A 14,154-nucleotide genomic window follows, 5' to 3' on the forward strand; every position below is an offset into this window, starting at 1 on the left:
TTTCATTACATTGAGTAATTTGATTTTCATAAAACGTTTTTGAGTATAGATAGAGAGATTGTTCATCAAACTAATATTAAAGAAGATGAAACTGGGGCTCATTTATTTTCTGTGTTTGTTGAACACTAATTACGTACAAAGCACTTTCCTAGGAACTCCAGATACATTAGTGAGCAAAACAGATACAGTCTTACCTACCTCTCTCCAAAAGTACAGCCTAGTAGAGAAGAAAATTAAACCATTTCGCCAGCTGATAAATGCCAAGGATTGGACTATAACAACTATCTTAGCACTCTTTAACCACACTATCTGAAAAATATTGTTTACAAGGTTTATTACCATCGCTGTGGTTCACCTTCCTCCATCTATAAGCCCAGCAATAGGATAACTTCTGATTTGTCTCCATTCAATTTTCTAAAATTTGTTAAAGATATTATTTACGTCTCAGAGACGATGTAGAGAAAAATGAATGCTGAGGGCCTGGGTTAATTTTCATAAAACAATGAAGGAGAATTCTTTCATTAATTCACAAGTATTTCTCAAAGCAGATATTGTAAACATTTTATAAATAGTAAGGATAATGCAGTGAAATTGTAAAGTCTTGAATAAATGGGATTCAAAGGAAAAAAATATCAAGAATCAGTGCTCTGCGTCATTTATTAGTGTGCCACTGCACTGAAGTCATGGCCAGTCTACTTCTGAATACCCTGTCACATGAACACAGGCAGCGGAAAGTACAAACTAGATATAAAACCTGAAACTTCTCTTCTTTAAAATCACTGTCCTTTAAATAGAATTTAGAATATAAGAATCAAAGGAGAAATTGCTGCCATATTTTGAAAAAAGAGCATCACTCTGAATGAAGTTTTCTGCCTACAAATACGTCACATTTTCACAAAAGACATTGGTACATGAGTCAATACCATAAAGCATATACTAAAACATATAAACAGGAGTATAAAGTACAGCAGGAAACATAGTCAATAATATTGTAATAATTATGTATAATGCCAGGTAGGTACTAGACTAATCGAGAGTATCACTTCATAAATTATATAAATGTCTAATCACTATGCTGTACACCTGAAACTAATATAAAATAATATTGAATGTCAACTCTAATTGAAAAGTAAATATAATAAAAAAATTTTAACATATAAACGACATCAGTGATAATTTCCACAAAAGAGTTGTGTTATTTTCTACACAATTTAGAAACACAAAGCATGAATGGATGAAGATGCCTGTCTACATACATTTGCTTTAATTGCCTTTTAAAATATATTTTACATATATATCTCCTCTACTCTGTCAAAAAAATCTACTCTAACTCTAGTACAAAAATAGAAACCATGCTTTGGCATTGCTGAGACATTTTGTTCACACAGTTTTTGAAGTTAAGTTGACATTGGAAACATAATGGACTGGTCAAAATTCTAGTTAAAATAGATGAAAATGTGGAATTTAAGAAATTAAAATATTTTGGAGGGAGATAATTGGTCAAGGAAAATAGTTGTGTTTTCAGAACAATTACAGGTGAGGGTGATCAGTTATCTTTAGCACAGATGAGAAATCATGCTAGAGATATTAGTGCAAGCAAAACAAAAGTACCACTTTTATAAATATAAACATGTAACCTATGTATTGCTGGAGAATAGTGTCTGCCTCATTAAATTTGAAACCTATTAGAAGCATGACCATCATTATCATCATCTTAGCTATCATTTATTGGAAGTTACTATATGCTAGACTCCATACTAACAATTCTTGAATACATTTTAAAATTATCCTCCTTATACCAACCATTTAAGAATGGTACTAATATTTTCCAAGTTTTATGAAAAAGGAAAATAGAACTCAGAAAATTTAAGGAATAAGCCTAAATTTGTTCAGATATTAAATTATGATACTAAGACATGAATCAAGATCTATGGGACCCTAATACTTCAGGTTTTTCAAAACTGTTATGTATAATTGCATCGAGGTGAGATTTTTATTTTCAAGCCAGTTGTGGATGCTTCATCAGGATTGCCGATTGGCCTATTATCGTAGCTTCTATATCTTACTTCCGAGAATGTTTCCTAATTGACAAGCTGTTCATAACTTTTTCTTTATTGATAGGTTGTACCCCCATTAAAATAAGAATGAAAGAATCAGGAAATTTATCACCTTACAGTTTTAAATTTGGAGTTTTTCCTTCATATCGAACTGTGACGTGATGAACTGAACTTATATCTCTGGACTAACTAGATCTGTCTCTGAGTTTACCTACCAACATGGAAAAATAGAACCCACTAATTAATTGTGGAACTTCTAATTATAAAAACTCAGTTGTGATCTACAGGTGTGCTCATACTTTATCCTCCAACAGCATAACTGTATGTCGTGACCAGTGTATGCTAATAATTTATATCAACAAACTGATCAAGAAATAGCCAGTGTGCCAGACCTATTGATGAGAGGTACAGATTGAACTAGGCTTTCTAGATCTATTATTGAGCCAAGTACCATGCTATTTTCATATTTCCATTTACATCAGTGATCCTTATACTTTTTAGAAAAAGGAAAATTTTAATTTGGAGAATGTAAGCTTCTTGAGGACAGAGACTGTCTTTTTTTTTCCATTCGTTTCTCTGAACTTAACAAAATAACAAATGATCATAGGACATAGTGTACCTGAAATCTTTCAGTACCTAGAATTGATTATACTATTATATTATCTCAGTCCTCTGTATTTCAGTGTTCCAATCTTAGTTTGTGAATATAACAACTTTTAGATCATTCTTCTTCTGAGAGTTAATGGTTGAAAGAAACCTAGAATTCCAAAAAGTAAAATTCCTATGAAAAGGATAGCTACTGTTAATTTGGCAGTCGACATATTTCCCATGGTTATTTTCCACAATTCAAGTAGAGAAGATCAATGCATTGTAACAAGGACTCCAAATGGGAGAGGAGCTATGAGGAGAAAATCGTGATCGAGAAAAAATGAATCTGGAATAATCTGAGAAGAATCAATCTGGAAGAAAACATACACCTTTACTCAAGGATTTTTTTAAAGATCCATCTAATTAAATTCGAAGAAAGGTATCCTGCTTCATGCCCTTGTCTCCTTAACCAGTGAAACACCAGATGGACAGATGGGGGACAAGTTAGCTGGAACTACTGCCAATTAAAAGTAACAGGCATGGCAGTGTTATACCACAGAACTTAAATAAAGTGATTTGATGCCAGAAGTGCTAAAAATCTTCCCTTCTCACTCATGGCTCTCACCCATTTATAACTCTTTGCTTCTCAAACAGCTCACAGAGTCACTTATGAAAAGTATGGAAACCTAGCATATTCAACTGCTGTGACAAATTCTTCCCATAGACTGTATTCCAGTTCATTCCATAGTCCATGCCTTAGAGGCAGATTGGAGAACAGGATGTATCCAAGGAGATTACCAATGAATGAAATTCTACTTCTTACATCAACATGATTGACTGAAAACTGACAAACATTGGAAGAATTCTTTGCGATGAGATTTTTCTTTTGGCCCCTGGAAAACCACTAGACATACACCTCCTCAGGAGAAGGAAGGTGAGGTGACAAAAGTCATAACATCAGGGAAAAAATACAAGTGGAGTTCTTTCCCCAGAAAATGGGAAGAAAGAAATCGCAAGACAATGTGTGACTAAGGAATCCAGATTCATCATAACGTTATCACACAAGAGTCATACTCGATGATTAAAGGAACTTTGTTGGTCTCTACTACAGACAACCATTTGACAGACACTTAAAAATATGAAGCTTAGGTCAAGAAAAAGAAGTTTACCTCACAGAGCAAAAAACAAACTGGCAATAATAATTTCATAATTGCTCTCAGTAAAATGAGTAGTAAAATTTTCCAATTTAAATGTACTTAACAGAGGTTTATAGTCTCGGAAAGCAAATATATGATAGACTAGTTGAAAAAACTATATTTTTATTTATTTCTGAAAAACAGATGACAGGCTTGTTTGGGGCTTTCTATTAAGCCTTTCCTGCCACCATGAGATACAAAATCCTTCCTCAGCAGCATGGACTAGCCACGTGACCCTGAAAAGCAAATCTAATATTTTTGTGGGTACTCTCCACATAACAAAATAAATTTTCGATAATTGCAACTTTCCTAACACCTAAATGCAGGTTAAGTATTCCTTTCAACATTACCATATCATCAGCGCCCTACCTTTCCCCCCAACACGCTGTTTTAAAAACACTTCTTTCTGGTTTCTTGCTAGAAATAAATTCTCTCCAAGGGAAGAGGGACTTGTCTCCACTGAGATCCATTGCCTAGCATAGCACTAGGCAAAAATTAGAATAAAAAAGGTGTTCCATAAATGTATATTTGACTCACTGTTGACACTGAGGGGATTTTATGGTGAAAAGAAGTAATTATGAAAATGGAAATGAATTTTATGAAAATCAAGAACGTGCCTATACTTCTTTAGAAGTTCGATTTTGTATATAAAGTCCAAGATAATTTTTACCTTTAGCTAGGAGAAATGTGAAATGTATAACTCTGATCACAAAGTTAGAATATTAAACAAAAAATGTCAGTTTGTCTCTACATGTTAAGGTTATGGTATTTTGTATTTTACTTTTTATATCCTTCAGATTTTTAAAAACAGATGTGCAATGGTATAATTTTTAAAAATGGATGTGCAATGGTATAATTTTATTTTCATATTGTTGTTATTTCCACATAACAATATGAAAATAAAAAGGGATAAAATTTCAAAAGTAGTAGGTGATCCTGAAAGGCAATAAAATGTTGTATTACAGGACTTTTTCACTAAAATACAAATCCAGGTCACGCTTGGAGGTTTCCTGTTAAAATACAGTTACATACATTAATTTGCGACTCAAAACGTTGTCAGTACCAATGAGTCTACTTCAAGTTGGAAAACAATTCTAATTGATTTAATAACCCTTACTTCACCGTAACACTAAAATTTCATATTTTAAAAACCAATGGGACTTACTTGCTTCCGCAAATTACAGGTTTATTCATGAATCATATTTTCTCCTAACAAGTGTTATTGAATTCTCCACAGGGGAAAGAAAATACCTTCCAAAAACCTCTCTGCCTAAAATTACTCAGAAAAAAAAATCTCAATAAACTGCTTTCTGTTCCTAGAAAAATCCCACGTCAGCATGGTAGTTATAAGAAATTGTATAATTCTTAGAGGGAAACACTTGTCACAAATATACAATTTATATAAGCCAAGCTCTACAGAAACTAACTGCAGTGCCTTTATTCTTCCTTCAATTGGTCCTAAAGGTTTTGGGCAGCTACTGTTGCTGGAATTAATCGAATTCTAAAATATTTAGATATCGAAAGGTGCTATGACACATTAAAAGGATAAACAGGGAAGGCTCATCCACAGTTTTGACAAATAAAATTTAAAATTAAGTCTTCATGGATGTTAATTAAAAATCTCTGTTGTGAAACTCAAAAGTAATGAAAACATTATTTCAACTCCCTTCACAGGATGCTGATATACATAATTCTCTCCAACATGTTGTGTTATTATTAAACATTGCTAATGGTTATATCTATAGGACACATACACACATAAAGACCACATGAAAAATTAAATTATCCAGATATTTTGCTTGCATAGCAACAAACAGCTAGATGTTTCAAATTTACAATGTGAAACATTTTTGTCTTTGAAGACTGTTCTAAACTTCAGTTCTCTTTAAAATAGGGACATAACCACAGTTTTGTAGTTACTACTAGGATTTTTATGAGCATCGGGTTACACAAATGTATGTAGAAGTATTTGTAAGCCTTACGATACTTTATAAAAGGTATTATTTATCATACAGATAGCTTATATTACATGGTGCTTGTCATAGCAGTGCAATGTAATAGCAAAGAGCATCAACTATAACAAACAGATATGGATTTACATTCTGCCTCTGCACTGTTATTTTTGAGCAAGTTATTTAATCTCCATGAACCTCAGTTTATTCATCTACAAAAGAAGTGATAATATGCAACTCATAAATCGGTATGAGAAAACCCAAGTAAACTACTTACAGCGAAGTTTGGCAGAAAATCAACATTCAGTAAATGTTGGTCATTGTGATAACCCTCAAAAAACTAGCATCTATAACCAGGGTCATTTAATTTGTTCTAATAGTGATTTTTAGTGGTAATATAATTACCTCTTTACAATCATGGAAAGTAAAGTTCAGTCACTTGATCACAGTCACAAAACAGTGCCAAGACTTATGTGTCTTAACTCCAAACCTGATGTTTTTCATACTAGACTGTGTGAGAGTGTTTTACCCTAACTTAATTAATAGGCCAAATTGGGAGGAAATTCATAAAATCAAGGTAATTTAAGTTACTCACTTCTCTGTAGTTTCATAGCAGTTTAATGGGACCATCCTTGCTCTTTAGATTCAGTAAACAGTCTGTATGACTCAAGAATCACCAGGAATGTCCCTACCTGAAAAGGTAGGCTTTTTGGTCCTTAACCCCTTGCACTTAGATGTTAAAATAAAAATATCTCTAGAAGACTCTGAAGATAAGCCCAATAAATAGAAACCACTTGATTACAATCGAGCAAGCAGGTCTCTACTTTAATGACGTACAGCTCTAAAGACCACATTCAACTAGGACTTGAAAGACTGGAATGTGTGATCATGTGCTCTGAAAGAGGGGAGCAACCCCCTCAAAAAGAACAGGTAAAATGATATCCAATGCAACCTTTCATAGCCTCCCAGCTTTATCAAGACTGGGTTCTGCCTGCTACCGATAGACATCGAGTGAATACATTTGCCAAGATTCTAATGGTGCAGGCAGCTGTTGCAGCTACGATGCCCTTCAAGTGGCCTGTACCCATCTGTGGACCTCCCTGGAAAATTCCTAATTGTTCCCTCCAATTGCTGATTGCTGTTGGCCTGCTGCTGCTGGTACAACCTCCTGATCCAAGTACACTCTGCTATTAGTGCTCGCCAGGGGAAAGCCACCAGGAATAGACTTGGAGCCAATAAAAATTAGGCTTATTAAGCTTGCAGCAGCAAGGGAGACAGACCACCACAGGGACTGTAGATCATGTTTGGTGATTAAGGAGAGGATTCAAGCGAGCAGAGGTCTGACTGGTTAGGGTGCTGTCTCAAAGCAAGAGTAATTTGAAGTATGGGCATCAGTGATTTATCTTGGAAGCAGAATTAACAGAGAAGGTCTAGAGTTGTCATTGAATGAGCAGCAGCGGTCACTTAATGTTAACCAGGAGAGGGAGACGTTTGGCATCTTTATGGTTCAGGTAATTCGGTTTTATCTTTGTTCAGGCTTGGTTATGAAGTCGTCTTGTTTTTGTTTTTGTCTTGTTGCATCACAGTCATGGAAAGTCCTCACCTGAGGTTGATGCTCTAAAGAATTATGCAACTAGGCTAGCTCCCTGAAAGCTGTCAGAGGCTTTGTCCTTTCTCATTACTACTCAAACTCATCATTGTTACATGGCATCCCCTCTTCTTCTCTGGTGATAGGAGAGAGATAAAAATGAGGATCAATGTGGAAAGTAGTAAGGTGACATGGGATGGGAAAGTAGAATTTATTCCTGTGGTAGTGTGTGTAGCAGGGTGGAATCCCTTAAGAATATAAGATGAACAAGATTGTCTTATTTAAAGAGATACATAGATGCAGGCATCAGGGCAAGAGAATTCATCACGTCACTCAGGCAAGCAGCCAGTACAGTACAGATTGAGAATGGTCTATACTCCAGAAGCTTACAGACCAAAATATAAAACAGATAATTTTAATACAATCATCATGTATATTGGAGAGCACTAAGATTTCATCTGCAAAAGGTTGGAATTTATTCTCAAGTTCATTAATAATGCAAGATTTGCTTTTATTCAATACTCAAATTAAAAACTTGTTCAAGGTAAATACAATGTTTCATTTTCAGGATGACTGATTGAGAACAATCACAGGATTCCATTCCTAGCTCCAACCTCTAAAACAACTGTTAGAAAATATATTTTTTCATGTTAGTATTTCTTTCTTGATCTTCTTTTAATTAAAATTATTGGGGTGACAATGATTAACAAAATTATATGGGTTTCGAGTGTACAATTTTATAAAACATCATCTCTATATTGCATTGTGTGTTCACCACTCCGGTTAAATCTCCTTCTATCACCATATATTTGACCCTCTTTACCCTTATTTACCTCCCTTCCCCAGCTTTCCCTCTGGTAACCAGTAAACCATTGTCTATGTCTGAGTTGTTTGCCTTGTTTGTTTGCTGCTTTCAGTTTTATATCCCACATATGAGTACAATCATATGGTGCTCAATTTTTTCTGTCTGATTTATTTCACTTAGCATGATAATCTCAAGATCCATCTATGTTAAAGAACACAAATTAAAACAATAAGTCAATGGAGAGCCATACATAAATTTATGAAAACGATAGAGAAATTCTTGGTAGGCAATGTGGATATATAAAGGTCCCTGTTAAACATCACTCCTACTTTCCCTGATGATGTTTCGTCCAACTGAGAGCTAAGACAAAATGAATCATCAGATACAGAAAAAGTAGCTGGTGAGCAAGCGAAGCTTCATCTGTATTTGCAGCCACTCCCCAGCATTAGCTTCACCACCTCAGCTCCACCTCAGATCATCAGGTGTTAGATTCTCATAGGAGAACCCGTCCCTGGTGCCAAAAAGGTTGGAGACCGCTGGTCTAAAGAGATCACACCCACAGGAATGGATCAAGAGACATCATGTAAGAGACAGTGTTTGAATTGGGATCACTAGTGATATTTTATTCTGCCTTCCATAGTCATACCCTAGAACCAGTCATCATCAAGAACTCCAAAACCTCTCCTTTAAGAATCCCCACTGCTTTCAGACCGGGATCCCTTAATTCTCCAGGCTCTGAATCTGGTGGCCCTCCTTCAAAATTGAGCTGTCTAATCTATTGCCCTAAACACTTGTTTTCTAAACTGGAAATCTCGAATGAGCACTTAACACTACCAGACAGATGTTTCTTTGCTAAATTTATTTTTCTCCTTTCCTCTCTACCAGACTTCCCACATTCCTTACTCTATCACATTCTTTCCTCGATGTCCACAGCTTTTATTTCATTCATTCATTTAAGAACTATTTATTGTGTGCGTATGCAATAGAATTAAAGGCCGTTACTATGGATCCTCTCTAGAAGCTTTGCTGAAACAAAACACAGAAACGGAAATCACAAAATGGAAAATGAGGTCAAGAGAGGGATTTCACTGAAAAAAATGTAAGCAAGCAGAAAAGTCCCTAACCTGCAAAACTTTTCTGTCTTGTACCCCTCTTTTTAATCTTGTTCCTAGTAATAACCATCTTCCTTTAGTTTTTCAAGGACACTGCTCACACAAGTGTCCTCTCTTTCCCCTACTTCATTAATTCTTCGTTGCTACATGACTCAATAGCATGCACACATACATTCATTCTCGAGTGTATCAGATCAATCCAATTTTTAAAAATTCTTTCTGAACTCACATTCTGTTTCTCTTCATAGCAAAACATCTCTAAAGTGTTTTGTACATCGTCCACCTCTCTCATGCCCCATTTACTTTGGAACCCATGTTTATTTTCTAACCCCTCCCCCACTCCACAGCACTTATCAAGACCATTAATAATGTGCAGTTTGCTAAACGGACATATATCTGTCCTCATTTTACTCTCTCTGCAACATTCAGCAAATTTGACTGCTACAGACCATGATATTCTCCTCTCCCTGGGTTTCCTTAACCCCAACTCTGGATTCCTTTAATTCCCTGACTACCCCTTTCTTCCTCTAGACTTATTAGGGATTAACCCTGGGCTCTTTCCTCTTCCCTACGCGTGCTTTCCTCTAAGGGTTCCTCCACTATCCCAGTCTTTATGGCATATGTTATTAACCCATATGTTAATTACTCCCAAATTCACACCTCCAGCCTTCTTCACTCCTAGACTCCATATCCCAACTGATTATTTAATTTCTTCACCAGATAGTGAACAAGCATTTAACAAAATAATATACTAAATTACTATCCAGAGTCTACGACCATGCCACCCTGAACAAGCCCAATCCCATCTGATCTTGGAAGCTAAGCAGGGTTGGGCCTGGTTAGTATTTGGATGGGAGACCACCTAGGAAGACCAGGTACTGTAGGCGTAAAAAATAAAAAATAAGGGAGTGTAAGCTGACAAGTTTCTTGCAATCTGTGAGGTCAACCAAGGGTTGCCTTGCCTAAAAATAAACAAACATACAAACAAACAAACAAATAAATAACTATCTAATGCATATTTTTCCTTTTAATGATTCCATTTTATCTTATGGTTCTTGTATATTTCAAACAAGACTATGGAATTGAGCTTTATTGTCCCAAGGAAAAGGAGGTTACAAAAGAATCCAAGGAGGATTTTAAAAATATATATTGACTATATGTTCCCTTATAGAGTTCCATTAGTTTTAAAATGCAAGATGATTTGACTTTGGGTGGTGAACACACAATGCAATATATGGATGATATATTATTGAATTGTGCACTTGAAATCTATATAATCTTATTAGTCAAAGTCACCCAAATAAATTTAATGAAAAGAAAAAATGAAAGATGAGATATATGAAAAAAGAAAATGTTCTGAATGAATTCTAAAATGTTGGTCTTGATTATGAAAAGCTCAGCCTAAAGGACTGTGAGAATACAGTTTATACCACAAATCATAAGTTAGAAAAGAAAAGTTGTTGAAAATAGTGATTTCCTGCCACACAAAGAGAGAGCTTTCTGGGCTGGAGGCAGGCCATGTGAAAGGAGAGAAAAACAGAACAGAGTTCAACTCTTCACGTGTAGCTCTGCCGTTACCACTTTCCCACCTCACTCATTCGCTCCAGAGTGAAACTCTTCATGGGGATATAAGTCAAATGTATAATTATGAATATAAGATAACGAGAGCTTTGACCTTATACCCAGCTGAAATTCTGAGAGACCTCACAAAACGCCTCATGGTACCGTTGGATAGTTACGGTGGAGTAGAAATGGTGTCAAGGCAGAACTAGGCAGAGAGAGGAATGAGATGGTCTTGAAGTTCATGGGGGAGACCCAAAAAGAGGTGTAGGAAATGATCGGACCTGTGAAATACTGTGCCCTTCAGAGGTGCCCTGCTGCACACTCTAAGTGAGCCCACTAGTTAATTGTGTGGCAGAAGCCAGAGAGATCATGGGGTTGAATCTCAAGCAGAGCCCTTGTGAGTCAGAGCTGACTGGTGGGCAAGGCTGCAGTCACAATATGTGGGGCTGAGGCTCAAAGCTCATACACTTGGTGCTTTAAGAAAATGATATAAAATTACAAATAAAAATTAGAAATTAAAGCAAATAATCAGGTTAAAAATCATTGAAAATACAGATTTCTGAAAGCTGATGAATAATACTACAAACATCACAAAATCCAGAAAAATAATTTATTAGTCAACTCCCTGCCATACTTCTGTAATGCTTTTCCAAATTTTAGGCTCTATGTTTCCTGAATGCCTCATCATTTGATAAAAAAAAATTTGCATTATTATTTTCTATGGAAACATAGAAAATAATTTAATTTTTCCTCCAGCATAGTTGATCAGAATTCATTTATTTTTATCGAGACTTCAGAAAATTTTATTTCAGTTTTGCAAATTGATACTGGAATTGTCATGTAAATTTTGAAGATTATCAAATTTGGGGATATTTCTACCAAGTTTCTTTTTCACAAGAGCTTTCAGATTTGTCAGGAAAATATGTATCATGTAAGTAAGATGTGGTCCAACAGGTTAGGATGCATAAAATATGTGATGTCACATATAGACATATTCATGGCTATAATACTGGTACAAATTGATGCTTTTAAAAATAAGAATTCTTGTAAGTTCTATTTTAAACAATTGCCATAAAAGAGTTAGAGTCCATGAATAATTGCATTTTACACTATATAATCAAATATAGTCATGATAGAAAAGAACTGCTTTGATTAGATATTGATAAAATCAAATCCCTACTTACAAAACTGCATGTCTGGTGATTATAAGACTTTTCCACAGACTTGCTTTTGCCTCTGACATTTTAAACCTCATTTCTCTCACACTCACATTGTGGTGTGTACTGTATAACACAGTCATGTCCTCTCTCTTCTCTTGCTTTTTCTCTCCCTCTATTCTTCCCTCCTTTTCTGGAACTTTCTTCCCTGCCTTCAATGACTGTCACATTTTGTATCACACCACAGACACTCTCATCCACTTGCAGGATGGAAATCACAATCTATACTGATGGTAATTTAAGACCTATACAGATGATGTATTATAGAATTGTACACTTGAAACCTATATAATTTTATTAACCAATAAATTTAATTTAAAAACATGATTCTGTTACAACATTAATATACTGAAAATATGTCTCAGAATTTCCAATATGCTCCCAGCATGGTCATCTTTAAAAAGAAGATGAAAGAGCTTACATCCTTGCCTTATTTTAGCTAGATAGCAAGCCAGATATTTCTAGGACAAACTACATTATCAGAAATACACTTTCAGAAATACACGCGGCCCAGCATATAGTATAGGAGACACATATTAGTTTTACATGGAGCCTAGAAAAAGAGGGGCGGGAAATATATCAAACATTTATATACCTCTCTGTGCCCAGGTTTTTTCCATCATAAAGCAAGGTGATCAGACAATGCAGTCTTGAAAGTCCCTTTCAGATCTTACTTCTCATCATATCATGACCTTCTGTGTCCAAAGTTCTCTTTAATTTAATGGTACATTGACAAGGCAAATGTACCATAATGTACCATTCTTCTCTTTTGTTCTTTCAGTAAAATAAGCTTTTACTTTAAAAGCTTATGATTTCATTTTTAAAAGTTTGTTTCATCTACCACAAAAAAATAAAATAACCCAAACCCTTCTTCCTATATACAATTCCATTCGATAAGTATTTACTGGTGCCCATCTTGTGTGGGGTTCTGTGCTGAATGGATCATTTAATTCTATTTTTATTTCTTTTAAATTTCTGTTCATGCTTTCTCTCATGTTTTACTTATACTGACTGATTATATGCACAGCATCAAAAGTATAGATGAAGCCTTATATTTCTTGTACTAAGTACAATAGGTAATAATTTTACTGACTATGCCCTCTAAATGTTTTAATCTACAACATATGCAATTTTCTAATATGAATATTGGTAAAATTACTTTAACATATTTTGAAGTCATTCTTCTCTTTTGTTCTTTCAGTAGTAAAGAAATACTTAGGGATGCACCATTATTTGAAGTTAATGGTAATGCATACTTGATTATTTTTTTATATACAAAATTCCCAGATCCTAAACAGAAGAAATTTCCTTTTCTCTTAGAACTTTCAAATTTGAAAGCAAAGATATTTCTAAGTTCTAAAAAATAAGTCTTTATAATAAAAGCAAAATGTAGTTATCTATGAACCAAAAAGCTCTAGCTCCTTAGATGTTCTGATGCTGTTTTTGAAATCATCTGGTCTAAAGAGATGAATAATCTATATACCTACAATCAAAAATCTAAAGTCACAAATAAGAATTTTTCATCCTACTGTAATGGTTTAAATACATCAGAGGATTCAGCAGAGTCATATATTTCTATATTTCTATACTACATATGTATTATTACAGAATACAGGAATCAAGGAAGCAAAACATGATTTTTTAAATATAAACTTCTGATAAGACACATTCTATTCTTTTCCTGAAGTAAAATGATCAAAATAAAGCAAGAAGTAAACACTTCCAAAAAGCGTAATCTGAAAATGGTTAAGCGAAGTCTCTTGTCCATAATTAAAGCACCCCGCCTTTCATTTCCAATCCTTCACCCAGAGGAGTGGGGCATGGACGTATTCTCACTCTATCCTCCACCTCAGTTTACAATTCCAAAAAGAGGATTTAAAGAGCCTTACGAAAATGCATAAAATAAAATGCAAGAGGTAAAGAAGAAAATAGGGAAATAGGTAACCAAAAGAGAAGAAAATAATGAGATTAGCAGGGAAATTAGTACTATAGACATATGTTCGATACTAATGCCATTAGAATTCTACACGATTCTTAAGAGGAGACATAAATTTACTCTGAGCTTCCCTGGCAGCA

General features: G+C 34.8%; 1 protein-coding gene and 1 non-coding gene across 5 annotated transcripts in view; both read left to right on the plus strand.

Annotated features, from left to right (window-relative positions):
• Positions 1 to 14,154, plus strand: part of OPRM1 (opioid receptor mu 1) — a 159,764-nt gene that overhangs the window by 13,878 nt on the left and 131,732 nt on the right. The gene's annotated exons all lie outside the window — the stretch shown is intronic.
• Positions 10,067 to 10,185, plus strand: LOC111741494. Its single transcript, XR_002781010.1, has one exon. It is a non-coding gene; the product is annotated as a 5S ribosomal RNA (ribosomal RNA).

This window comes from Pteropus vampyrus, unplaced genomic scaffold, assembly GCF_000151845.1.
Source record: "Pteropus vampyrus isolate Shadow unplaced genomic scaffold, Pvam_2.0 Scaffold78, whole genome shotgun sequence".
NCBI classification, from domain to species: domain Eukaryota; kingdom Metazoa; phylum Chordata; class Mammalia; order Chiroptera; family Pteropodidae; genus Pteropus; species Pteropus vampyrus.